This window comes from Oncorhynchus nerka, linkage group LG23 (assembly GCF_034236695.1).
Source record: "Oncorhynchus nerka isolate Pitt River linkage group LG23, Oner_Uvic_2.0, whole genome shotgun sequence".
NCBI lineage: Eukaryota > Metazoa > Chordata > Actinopteri > Salmoniformes > Salmonidae > Oncorhynchus > Oncorhynchus nerka.
Genome location: NC_088418.1, coordinates 58,105,192 through 58,117,492, shown reverse-complemented (window position 1 = coordinate 58,117,492; position 12,301 = coordinate 58,105,192). Strand labels below are relative to the sequence as shown.

Here is a 12,301-nt window from a genome sequence, read left to right as displayed (position 1 = left end):
GGTGGACATAGTGTTTTACTACATTATAAGACTAATGTTTTCACCTCATGAATTACAGGAAATTACCCATTCCTTTTTACCTCAGATTGGTGATGTTGGTATTAAAGTTTATAGTCATCCGTTTATGATGACTATAACTGCGCACACAGTTTATAGGCCTACAGATTGGCGCAGCGATCTAAACCACTGCATCTCAGTGCTAGAGGTGTCACAACAAACCCTGGTACGATTCCAGGCTGTATCACAACTGGCCGTGATTGGGAGTTCCTTAAGGTGGTGGACAATTGGCACAGCGTCGACAGTGTTAGGGTTTGGCTGTAAATAAGAATTTGTTCTTAACTGACTTGCCTAGTTAAATAAAGGTTAAACAAAAAAATATATAAAAACAAATCTAGAAGTCACAAAATCTATTACTTAAAACAGATGATTATCTTTGGTTTAGTACCGGTGTTTGTCATAAACGGCAGTCCGTAGCGGGATTTAGAACGTCTGTCATTTTTCAGGCCATGGTCACCTGAAAATAAATTGCGCGCTCATCCCATAAAAGTCTCTGGCCTCAAATTAATGAATGGATTTGAGGGTTAAGTTACCACATCTATCACTATTTAGAAACTGACGTGAGGTAGTGATTCATTGACATTATCCTGTAAAAAAACGAGGTCAAATCATGAAGTCAGTGAACTTAATTCAGGTCGGAAAGTCGGAGCGCTATAAAGATGCCTTAGTTTCCGAGTTGGATGACCGTTCAAAAACTATTTTCCCCAGTTGGATCAATTTTTTTTCTCAGAATTCCCAGTTGTCTTGAACGCTCGGAAGTTGTAGATTTCCGAGTCCCCAGTTGTTTCGAATACGGCATTGGTCTCAGCGGAGGGAGAGAATAGCAGAGGGGTCCACCTCTCACAGTCCCTGCTCTCGCCTTCCTCCAGTGAGACTGATCAGAGAGCGGGGACAGGCTTGATGGCAAAACTCTAGTTGCATAATGGGTGAGCCATTATGCCTTTATCTTTAGCTTTTCTACAGAAATATTTGATTATCAACTAGGAATGCCTTGAATCCACTATCCACTTGTTGGTGACCCGTTTTTTATTAATATAAATGGTACTTTTGACATAATCCTACTTTATCAGGTAAAAACTGAGCCCAAACCCGTGCTATGATTTATTGTTTTTCATGATATTAGTGAAATCATGAAAATGTGTTTGTCCTGGCTACATTCATGACCCTGAAGAAGGCACAGTGATGCCGATACGTTGTTTGTTCACCCAATATATTACTGGGAGCTTGTATATAGTGTGTGTGACTCTCTTTTATCAATGTTTATGTCCTGGCTACATTGACACAGTTGAGCCGGCGTGAGATATGGGTCTGAAAATGTACCTCAATGCAGGAATGGGATATGCCACTACTCCAAATTTGACCTTTATCTATGGAGCAGTGTGGATAAGATTAAAATACTACTTGTGTTCCTCTAAAACTTCCCATTTCGTGCTCATGCTAGCTACCAGTAGCCACAGCAGCCATTATGAAATGGCACATGATGTTGAACAACAAAGGATCTGATTGGCTGAAACTGCCATTTTAAAATGGCTGCTGTATCTACTGGTAGTTAGCATGAGGACGAAAGGGCCCGTTTTCAGCTGTATTTCTATCTGCTCGATGTATCGTTGTGTTCGTCAGCATGCTTCAGTTTGATGTATCGTTGTGTTCGTCAGCATGCTTCAGTTTGATGTATCGTTGTGTTCGTCAGCATGCTTCAGTTTGATGTATCGTTGTGTTCGTCAGCATGCTTCAGTTTGATGTATCGTTGTGTTCGTCAGCATGCTTCTGTTTGATGTATCGTTGTGTTCGTCAGCATGCTTCGGTTTGATGTATCGTTGTGTTCGTCAGCATGCTTCGGTTTGATGTATCATTGTGTTCGTCAGCATGCTTCGGTTTGATGTATCGTTGTGTTCGTCAGCATGCTTCGGTTTGATGTATCATTGTGTTCGTCAGCATGCTTCATTTTGATGTATCGTTGTGTTCGTCAGCATGCTTCGGTTTGATGTATCGTTGTGTTCGTCAGCATGCTTCGGTTTGATGTATCGTTGTGTTCATCAGCATGCTTCGGTTTGATGTATCGTTGTGTTCGTCAGCATGCTTCGGTTTGATGTATCGTTGTGTTCGTCAGCATGCTTCGGTTTGATGTATCGTTGTGTTCGTCAGCATGCTTCGGTTTGATGTATCGTTGTGTTCGTCAGCATGCTTCAGTTCGGCTAACCGAACGAGTGTGCTCGCTTACTTCCTTAAAAGACCTTCGCTTTAAAAACAAGAAACAAGTGGCAATAGTACTTTGTCCATTTTGAGACACCGTAACCAGTATACACTTCCTCAAAATAAAGAATTTATCTAAGTCAAGAAATCAGTCATTAATTTTGATGATTTTGATGAAGATTTTACATCTAATTAAGATGTTTGAAGTATTTTTCAATGGAAAAAAATGACATGAAAATGAGTCACTCATTGAATGACAAAAAAATACTTTATTGAAGAATCCCTACTGATAACCAATTGCAGACGAAGGGACGTAGACTTCGGCTCTGACCTTTGGCTTGCCTCCAGAAAAAATGTGTGTCCGAACTGCCGAAAAAAAATTAACCGAAGTCCAAAAAGTGATTAAAAACCCCCACAAAATGTCATCATTATATATGTACAAACTCTACCGAACTGTTTCGTCTGGGAATTATGTGGACGCCTTTAGGAAGTAGAGACACTTGTGAGCCCTATTGACAAGATTGGTGTTGGTCCAATGTGCACGCAGAGGAACTTAACTTGTGACCCTCTACTGCAGTCCTATTGATGTGGATCGGGGCATGTTCCCTCCTTTGCTTCCTGAAGTCCACAATCAACTCCTTTGTTTTGCTCACATTGAGGGAGAGGTTATCATGACGCCACAATGCCAGTTCACTTACCTCCTCCCTATTGGCTGACTCGTTGTTGTTGGTTATCAGCCCTATAACCGTGGTATCGTCAGCAAACTTGATGACGTTGGTGTTGTGCAACCATGCAGTTGTGGGTGAAGAGGGACTAAAAACACTCCCCTGGGGGGCCCCTGTGTGAAGAGTCAGGGGGGTGATGTTGCCAATCCTCACAGCCTGTGGTCTACTCGTCAGGAAGTCCAAGGATCCAGTTGCAGAGGGTGGATTGTTGCCAGAAGATACCTGGGTCTGTATCTTCTGGCAACCATCCACCCATCATGTCTGGAAAGGAGATGCCCTTGATTTTATTGCTTACTTTTAGCCTACATAATGTTCAGCAATACCAGAAAATATATGGCTCTGGCTATGTAGCCTACCATTACAACTTGAGATGGATAGAACATATTTGACTACAGTCTGATTTTTATGTCCATTTTAAATATCCCCGTTCCTTGTTTCCTGCTAGAGGAATACTGTAATAGCAAGGTTGTGCAGGTGCTTCCCTTCGCTTAAGTGTGTGCTGCTACCTCTGAGGAAGACCATTTCACCAACAACAAATGGATCCTAAATACTATACCCGTTTTAGAAACTCAAGTAGACCTGCTTATTATTTCTTTAACATACCATTTCTGCATCTAAATTGAGCTGTAATGTGAAAACAAATCATTTTCATAGGCATATCTCATATGTAGGACTACCACACACATTTGTGCTTTGCTGCTTTTGTCAGACAATCCTCTTGTGGTAGCTTGTGTGACAGAAATAATAACATTTAGGCATAGGGTCATACTTGAGCTCTGGACTGGAGCCAAATGAATGCATGCATGAGGAGGAGTGTGCCCCAAAACAGCCCTGATTCTGCCCCTCTACCCTAAACACCATCTGGCTGATCTCTGGCATTATAACTCACATTTTGGGGAAGTGGCATCTCCAGAAGGAGGCCAAACCAAATAAAATCCTGATTAATCCTGCTGACTAATGGGAAGACTGGGACCAGTGAGAGAGGGGAAGTGGAATGGTTACAGGAGAGGGAGAATGGACTGAGACTAAATGAAATCAATTATTGTTTTTGGTCATGAACCCATGTTTAGCAGACGTTATGACAGGTTCAGTGAAATGCTTATGTTTCTAGCTCCTACAGTGCAATAATACCTAACAATACACACAAATCAATTAAGAAATATTAGCAGGTGCCATGTCAGAGTCTGGAATATATACACAGAGTATACTAAATATTAATATAGAGTTGCACCACCACTTTTGCCTTCAGAAGATCCTCAATTCATCAGGGTATGGACTCTACAAGGTGTCAAACATTCCACAGGGATGCTGGCCCGTGTTGACTTCAATGCTTCCCACAGTTGTGTGAAGTTGGGTGGTGGACCATTCTTGATACACACGGGAGAATGTTGAGTGTGAAAAATCCAGCAGCTTTGCAGTTCTTGACACAAACCGGTGCACCTGGAACCTACTACCATACCCCGTTCATAGGCACTTAAATATTTTTGCCTTGCCCATTCACCCTGCACTGAGTATCCAAAACGTTAAAAACACCTGCTCTTTCCATGACAGACTGACCAGGTCAAAGCTATGACCCCTTATTGATATCACTTGTTAAATCCACTTCAATCAGTGTAATGAAGGGCTGGAGACGGGTTAAGTAAGGAATTTTTAAGCCTTGAGACAAGTGAGACATGAATTGTGCATGTGTGCTATTCAGAGGGTGAATGGGCAAGATAAAAAAATTCTGTCTTTGAACCGAGTATGGTAGCAGGTGCCAGGCGCACCGGTTTGTATCAAGAATAGCAACGCTGCTGGATTTCTTTCACGCTCAACAGTTCCCTGTGTGTATCAAGAATGGTCCACCACCCAAAAGACATCCAACTGACTTCACACAACAGTGAGAAGCATTGGAGTCAACAAGGGCCAGCATCCCCATGGGATGTTTTCAACACCTTGTCGAGTTCATGCCCTAACAAATTGAGAATGTTCTGAAGGCAAAGGCCTAAGAATGACAATTACAACAATACTGAATTAACTTTTATTTTAACTTAATATAAGACATCAATAAAAATCCATTTAGCCTCAAATAAATAATGAAACATGTTAAATTTTGTTTAAATAATGCAAAAACAGTTTTGGAGAAGAAAGTAAAAGTGCAATATATGCCATGTAAAAAAGCTAACGTTTAAGTTCCTTGCTCAGAACATGAGAACATATGAAAGCTGGTGGTTCCTTTTAATGAGTCTTCAATATTCCCAGGTAAGAAGTTTTAGGTTGTAGTTATTATACAAATTATAGGACTATTTCCCTCTACACCATTTGCATTTCATATACCTTTGACTATTGGATGTTCTTATAGGCAGTTTAGTATTGCCAGTGTAACAGTATAGCTTCCGTCCCTCTCCTCGCCCCTACCTGGGCTCGAACCAGAAGCACATTAAAAACAGCCACCCTCGAAGCATCGTTATCCATTGCTCCACAAATGCCGCGGCCCTACTTTAAGGTCTCAGAGTGCCGTCACCTATTGAATCGCTATTAGCGTGCATCCCACTCACTAGCTAGCCTTTTCACATCGGTTACACCAGCCTAATCTCGGGAGTTGATAGGCTTGAAACAGCTCAATGCTTGAAGCACAACGAAGAGCTGCTGGCAAACGCACGAAAGTGCTGTTTTAATGAATGCTTACGAGCCTGCTGCTGCCTACCACCGCTCAGTCAGACTGCTCTATAAAATATCAAATCATCGGCTTAATTCTAACATAATAACACACAGAAATACGAGCCTTAGGTCATTAATATGGTCGAATCCGGAAGCTATCATTTCAAAAACAAAATGTTTATTCTTTCAGTGAAATACGGAACCGTTCCGTATTTTATCTAACGGGTGGCATCCCTAAGTCTAAATATTGCTGTTACATTGTACAACCTTCAATGTTATGTCATAATTATGTAAAATTCTGGCAAATTAATTACGGTCTTTGTTAGGAATAAATGGTCTTCACACAGTTTGCAACGAGCCAGGCGGCCCAAACTACAGGCACTGCATCGATTATATGCAACGCAGGACACGCTAGATAAGTGGAGTGCAATGCCAGGCAGGTGGTAAGAGCGTTGGACTAGTAACCGGAAGGTTACAAGATCGAATCTCCGAGCTGACAAGGTACAAATCTGTCGTTCTGCCCCTGAACAAGGCAGTTAACCCACTGTTCCTAGGTCGTCATTGAAAATAAGAATGTGTTCTTAACTGACTTGCCTCATTAAATAAAGGTTCAAAAATAATAATAATTATAATAAATCGGCCACAATCCGTGTCCAAAAACGCTGATTACCAATTGTTATGAAAACTTGAAATCGGCCCTAATTAATCGGCCATTCCGATTAATCGGTCAACCTCTACTACTAATGTTTGGTATACTCTCTGTGTGTGTGTGTGGACAGTATATGAATAGAACATGTGTGTACAGCAGTAGTTATATAGGATGAGCCTTATCTAGAATAGAGTATATACATACAGTGGGGAGAACAAGTATTTGATACACTGCCGATTTTGCATGTTTTCCTACGTACAAAGCATGTAGAGGTCTGTAATTTTTTATCATAGGTACACTTCAACTGTGAGAGACGAAATCTAAAACGCAAATCCAGAAAATCACATTGTATGATTTTTAAATAATTAATTCGCATTTTATTGCATGACATAAGTATTTGATCACCTACCAACCAGTAAGAATTCCGGCTCTCACAGACCTGTTAGTTTTTCTTTAAGAAGCCCCCTGTTCTCCACTCATTACCTGTATTAACTGCACCTGTTTGAACTCGTTACCTGTCCACACACTCAAACAGACTCCGACCTCTCCACAATGGCCAAGACCATAGAGCTGTGTAGGAAATCAGGGTTTAATTGTAGACCTGCACAAGGCTGGGATGGGCTACAGGACAATAGGCAAGCAGCTTGGTGAGAAGGCAACAACTGTTGGCGCAATTATTAGAAAATGAAAGAAGTTCAAGAGGACGGTCAATCACCCTCGGTCTGGGGCTCCATGCAAGATCTCACCTCGTGGGGCATCAATGATCATGGTGAGGGATCAGCCCAGAACTACACGGCAGGACCTGGTCAATGACCTGAAGAGAGCTGAGACCACTGTCTCAAAGAAAACCATTAGTAACGCACTACGCCGTCATGGATTAAAATCCTGCAGCGCACGCAAGGTCCCCCTGCTCAAGCCAGCGCATGTCCAGCCCCATCTGAGGTTTGCCAATGACCATCTGGATGATCCAGAGGAGGAATGGGAGAAGGTCATGTGGTCTGATGAGACAAAAATAGAGCTTTTTGGTCTAAACTCCACTCGCTGTGTTTGGAGGAAGAAGGAGGATGTGTACAACCCCAAGAATACCATCCCAACCGTGAAGCATGGAGGTGAAAACATTTCCTTGGGGATGCTTTTCTGCAAAGGGGACAGAACGACTGCATCGTATTGAGGGGAGGATGGATGGGGCCATGTACAGTGGGGCAAAAAAGTATTTAGTCAGCCACCAATTGTGCAAGTTCTCCCACTTAAAAAGATGAGGCCTGTAATTTTCATCATAGGTACACTTCAACTGACAGACAAAATGAGAAAAAAAAACATCCTGAAAATCACATTGTAGGATTTTTAATGAATTTGTTTGCAATTTATGGTGGAAAATAAGTATTTGGTCAATAACAAAAGTTTATCTCAATACTTTGTCATTGCCAACAAAGGGTATATAACAGTCTCCAGCCAGTCTCTAGCCAGTCTCCAGACCTGAACCCAGTAGAAAATCTTTGGAGGGAGCTGAAAGTCCGTATTGCCCAGCGACAGCCCCGAAACCTGAAGGATCTGGAGAATTTACCATATCATAAGCAGACATAAACATTTTTACCTTATCATAAGTAGAAATAAACATTTTTACCTTATCATAAGTAGACATAAACATTTTTACCTTATCATAAGTAGACATAAACATTTTTCCTTATCATAAGTAGACAATGGCAAATGATTAAATGTTTCCAATAGAAGTTATAAACAAAAACATATATATAAATAAATTCATTACAAATTGAACTTTAATTGAGTTGACTCTTCACATGGGATGATTTCACTGAACAACAAAAGGGATTATTGAATGATCCATTGCATCTCCCAAAAACGTTTTCAACATACATCTGTAAAATGATAGTCTAGAAACTAAAGCTTTGGTTGTCATCCTCTCAGGCTTCCATGTCTTCTCCCTGAACCTCCTCCAATGTCCACCTCTTGAACATCAGACTGAGGCCTCATCTTCACTGTCACTTTCCAACCTTGAGGATGGCTCAAAAAGTCTAAATTTTGCCCGGATGGCCACCAATTTTTCAACCCTTGTATTGGTCAGCCTGTTGCGTGCTTTGGCGTGTGTATTACCAAACAAGGACCAGTTGCGCTCTGAGGTGGCTGATGTTGGTGGGATTTGGAGGATGATGGAAGCAACAGGGGAAAGAGCTTCAGATCCACCAGGTGGCTGATGAGATATGTTGGCACGACTGCCATATTGCATCTCCATCCCAAAGCCCTAGCTTGGAAGTGTACTTCGCCAGACTGCCAAGAACCTTGCCCTCATCCAGGCCAAGGTGGCAAGACACGGTAGCGATGACACCATAGGCCTTGTTGATCTCAGCACCAGACAGGATGCTCTTGCCAGTATACTTGGGGTCCAACATGTATGCTACGGCGTGTATGGGATTCAGGCGGAAGTCTTCACGCTTTTTTTGTGTATTTCAGAACTGCAGTTTCTTCTGCTTGGAGCAACAGTGAAGTGGGCAGGAAAGTATGGATTTCTTAGCTTACATCTTCAAGCAGAGTCTGATCATCAGACAGGATGGCATCCAGCAAATGAGTAGATAAAGCATGTCTGGTTGGAGGGGTTTATGCTAGGCGAAGAACATTCAGAAATCTCTTCCAATACACATTGCCTTTGAGCATCAGAGGTGAACCAGTTGCATACACCGCTCAAGCAAGACATTCATCAGCATTTCTGACGACGTTTCTCCATTGAGTCAAAAAAACTTCTGATTCCAGGAGGACCATCGATAAGATGTCTGATTAATCATTTTCACCTCAAATAGCAGTAGTGACTTTTGTCAGAGGGTGTTTGTTGTGAGCGCTGAGGGAACTTTATGCACTTAGCCAGATGATTCTGCATCTTTGTTGCATTCTTCACATATGATTTGGCACAGTATTTGCAAATGTACACAGATTTTCCTTCTACATTAGCTGTGGTGAAATGTCTCCGCACATCAGAAGGTGCCCATGGCATTTTCCTGTAGAGATTAGGTGAAATTAGTTTTAAAAATATATATACAATTCCAGGTACAGAAAAATAGTTAAACAGTTAGATTAATCAACTCCTTTGTAAGATACATTTTTTTTAAATGCAACATGTATGGAAACAGGTAAATTAAGACTCCTCCATTAGCAGGCTCAAGCAACTTAAAACCCACATGGTATCAAAAACTAACTAGCAGAAATTGTCAACAAGTTAGAAATTATTTAGACACACTTTGCAGTAGACTATTATTTACTAGTTAACAAAAAATCATGTATGTTCTATAAAATATATTCACCCCACCCAGTATTGTAATCAAAACTTACCAGAAAGCATGTAGTCCTTGGCTCAGTCAGTGTGGTAGTGTGGGCTAAATAGCATCTCATTCTGTGCAAGATCTTGAGAATCAGCTGTCCATGTGATGGAAGAGTGCACTGCACATGTGATGGAAGAATGCACTGTGCATGCAGAGGGTTGCAATTCCATTGAATTTGGGATAGTTTAACCAAAAAAATGCCACAAGACCTAGTATTGCCCTATGTGTATCCCACAAAAACAGGTTCACTGTTATAAGCTAACTTTTTTTTGATGAATTTAAGCAAAATTCCCCAAATTCCCGGGCTTAACTACCCATGAAAAATTTCTGGAAAAATTATTGAAATTTACTGGAAAGTTTCCGACCCTTTGCAACCTTAGTCCTGTGAATATATCCAGTTTAATTCTAGAGGTCTTTGGACTCCTACGACAGATGAGTCCAGTTTCAAAACAAAGAACAGGATGAGAGGAGGATGCTGAAAGGGTGTTTGGAGGTCTTTGTTAATGACAGCAGGTCATTAGTTAATGACAACAGGATCTATGATAGCTTTTGTTTTTACTGAGGGCTGAGCCTTTCATGTTAAGGTGAAAGGTTTACCCACTCCCTTCCCCTATATCTCTGGGATTATCATACAAGCAAATAACCCTCCTTACCTGACCTTCTGCGAGGGTCTTCTTCAGGGCCTCGGACGTCTTGTAGCTTATCTGACCACTTTGATAAAGCCGGTTACAAATTAGCTGACACGTTAGGCCCATATTTGGTGTTCGCATTGTGTTCCAATTTCATTTCAGGATTTTCTTTTTTGAATTTTAGGACAATGGAGAACACAAGTCATACAATTTGAAAGGTAGAACTAGTCTTGTATACCATAAAATAAAAAAAAGTCTGTTCCTATCATAAGAGCATTTCAGCATACACACAGAACATTTCCTCAACACCCTCTTTAAGCAAAAACTCTTTTTCTATTCTGTTGACATCATCCAGTCATAGTTTCAGATGAGGTCATTAACGGCCTTGTCCTTACAACTGACCCATTTTTGAATACAGCAGCTTCTGCAGTTGTTGCCATCACTGCAATGATCAGATCACAACCCTCTCCTTGATAATCACAGAATCTCTTCCTGATGACTTTGTCAGTATGGCCATGGAACCCTATTCATTCTGGAAAATGTATTTAAAGCAAACGTCAACATTTATGACACTGTCAGGTTAGATCAGTGCTCTTGGCGGTCTTTGGGACATTCTTAGGTACTTCAGTTGGGACTGTCGGGATATTGTTTTCTGAAGGGATGATGTCATCTACGTTGGCTTGCAATTCAGTGGCCTAGTCTATGTTAATCAGCGAGCAAACTCTCCAGATGAATGGGCAAGCTGCCTGTCCTGCCTGCCGCAGCTTAACGGGCACAATCACCCTATAGGAGGCCTAACTCGATACCGGCTCCCTTTGACAGCTTTCATTTGGTTGCCTCAATTTCAGACTTCAGTAAATCCACACGTTTTTTACTCCCTACCAGATGTGTCGACTGTCTTCAATTTTTTTTTTTGACAAGACAAACTTCCCAGCAGCCTCAAAGTGCATTCTGTGGAGCAGAAATAGACTAATCAAACCAGGATGAAGTGGGATTGGCAGGTGTCTCCTCAGTTCACACCTAAAAGTCAGAGGGGCTTTCCTGGCGACCTGTCATCTTCAGGACAACTCTTCTTGAAGGACATGGGTTGAGCCTAATGCTGTATGCTACACTTAGGCCTAATCCTGCCTGAATGCACCTACTCCCATAATGAATACAAGGTCCATTTCCGATGGAGAGGCACCGAATGAAACCTTCAACTGACAGGCCAATTAAGTTGAGACACAAAGGGCTCAGCAGGAGAAGTTGAATGAATGAAGAGTTGGTGGTCTCTGGGGAGAGTGGAGCAGACCCCATTTGGCAGGAGAGCAGAGTAAAAAATAAAAAGCCTATGGCCCCATGTGCTGGCTTACAGCCCCTTTCCACTCTTACGTTAGACTAGTGCAGCTGTTCCATGCTATTGGTAAATAAGCGAATCACCCCCCCCCCCCCCCCCAAAAGTCAATAATTCGCACACACTTTACAATGCACTGTAAAACAAATGAACATGCAACCCCCCCAACATTGTGTGGTCTCCCGCTGTGCGCTTGAATGCAAATCAAACACATGATGTACATCGACTGCAGCTCCATCCATGTGCCCCTGCTACGTGCTACGTGCTGTCTGTAGTATTGTGATCAGTGAGGGTGGATCGTCCATGTCTGGAATAGCCCCTGATCCTCTTAAATGATTACTGAGGCAAGATGTTGACCTGCATGGGGAACATGTGGACAGTCTACCCCTGCTCCCTCATCCATCTGTGTGTTTTTCCTTCAGGACTACAGAGAGACTTGGTTAATGTTCCTCTACTTCATTAAACCTTCCCATTTACTTCTTCACAAAGGGAGACCCGCCATTTCAATTAATTTAAAGGGCCTTCTTGGTTTGGAAGCAGGTTGTAATTTTACATCCCGGTTCTATCAAAAACAAAACGCATGAATCAACATCAAGTAAAATGTTAATTGTGGACTAACAGAGAAATGTTTACTTACGGGTCCTTTTCCAACAATGCAGAGTTAAAGATAAGTTAAAAAAATCTAATGAATTTACCCAACAATGTACCAATGCATAATGTACCAAACAAGGTTTACATTGTGAAGC

General features: G+C 41.7%; 1 protein-coding gene across 1 annotated transcript in view; it reads left to right on the top strand.

The window, feature by feature from the left end:
- Positions 1-12,301, top strand: part of LOC115107119 (GAS2-like protein 3) — a 28,650-nt gene that overhangs the window by 879 nt on the left and 15,470 nt on the right. The gene's annotated exons all lie outside the window — the stretch shown is intronic.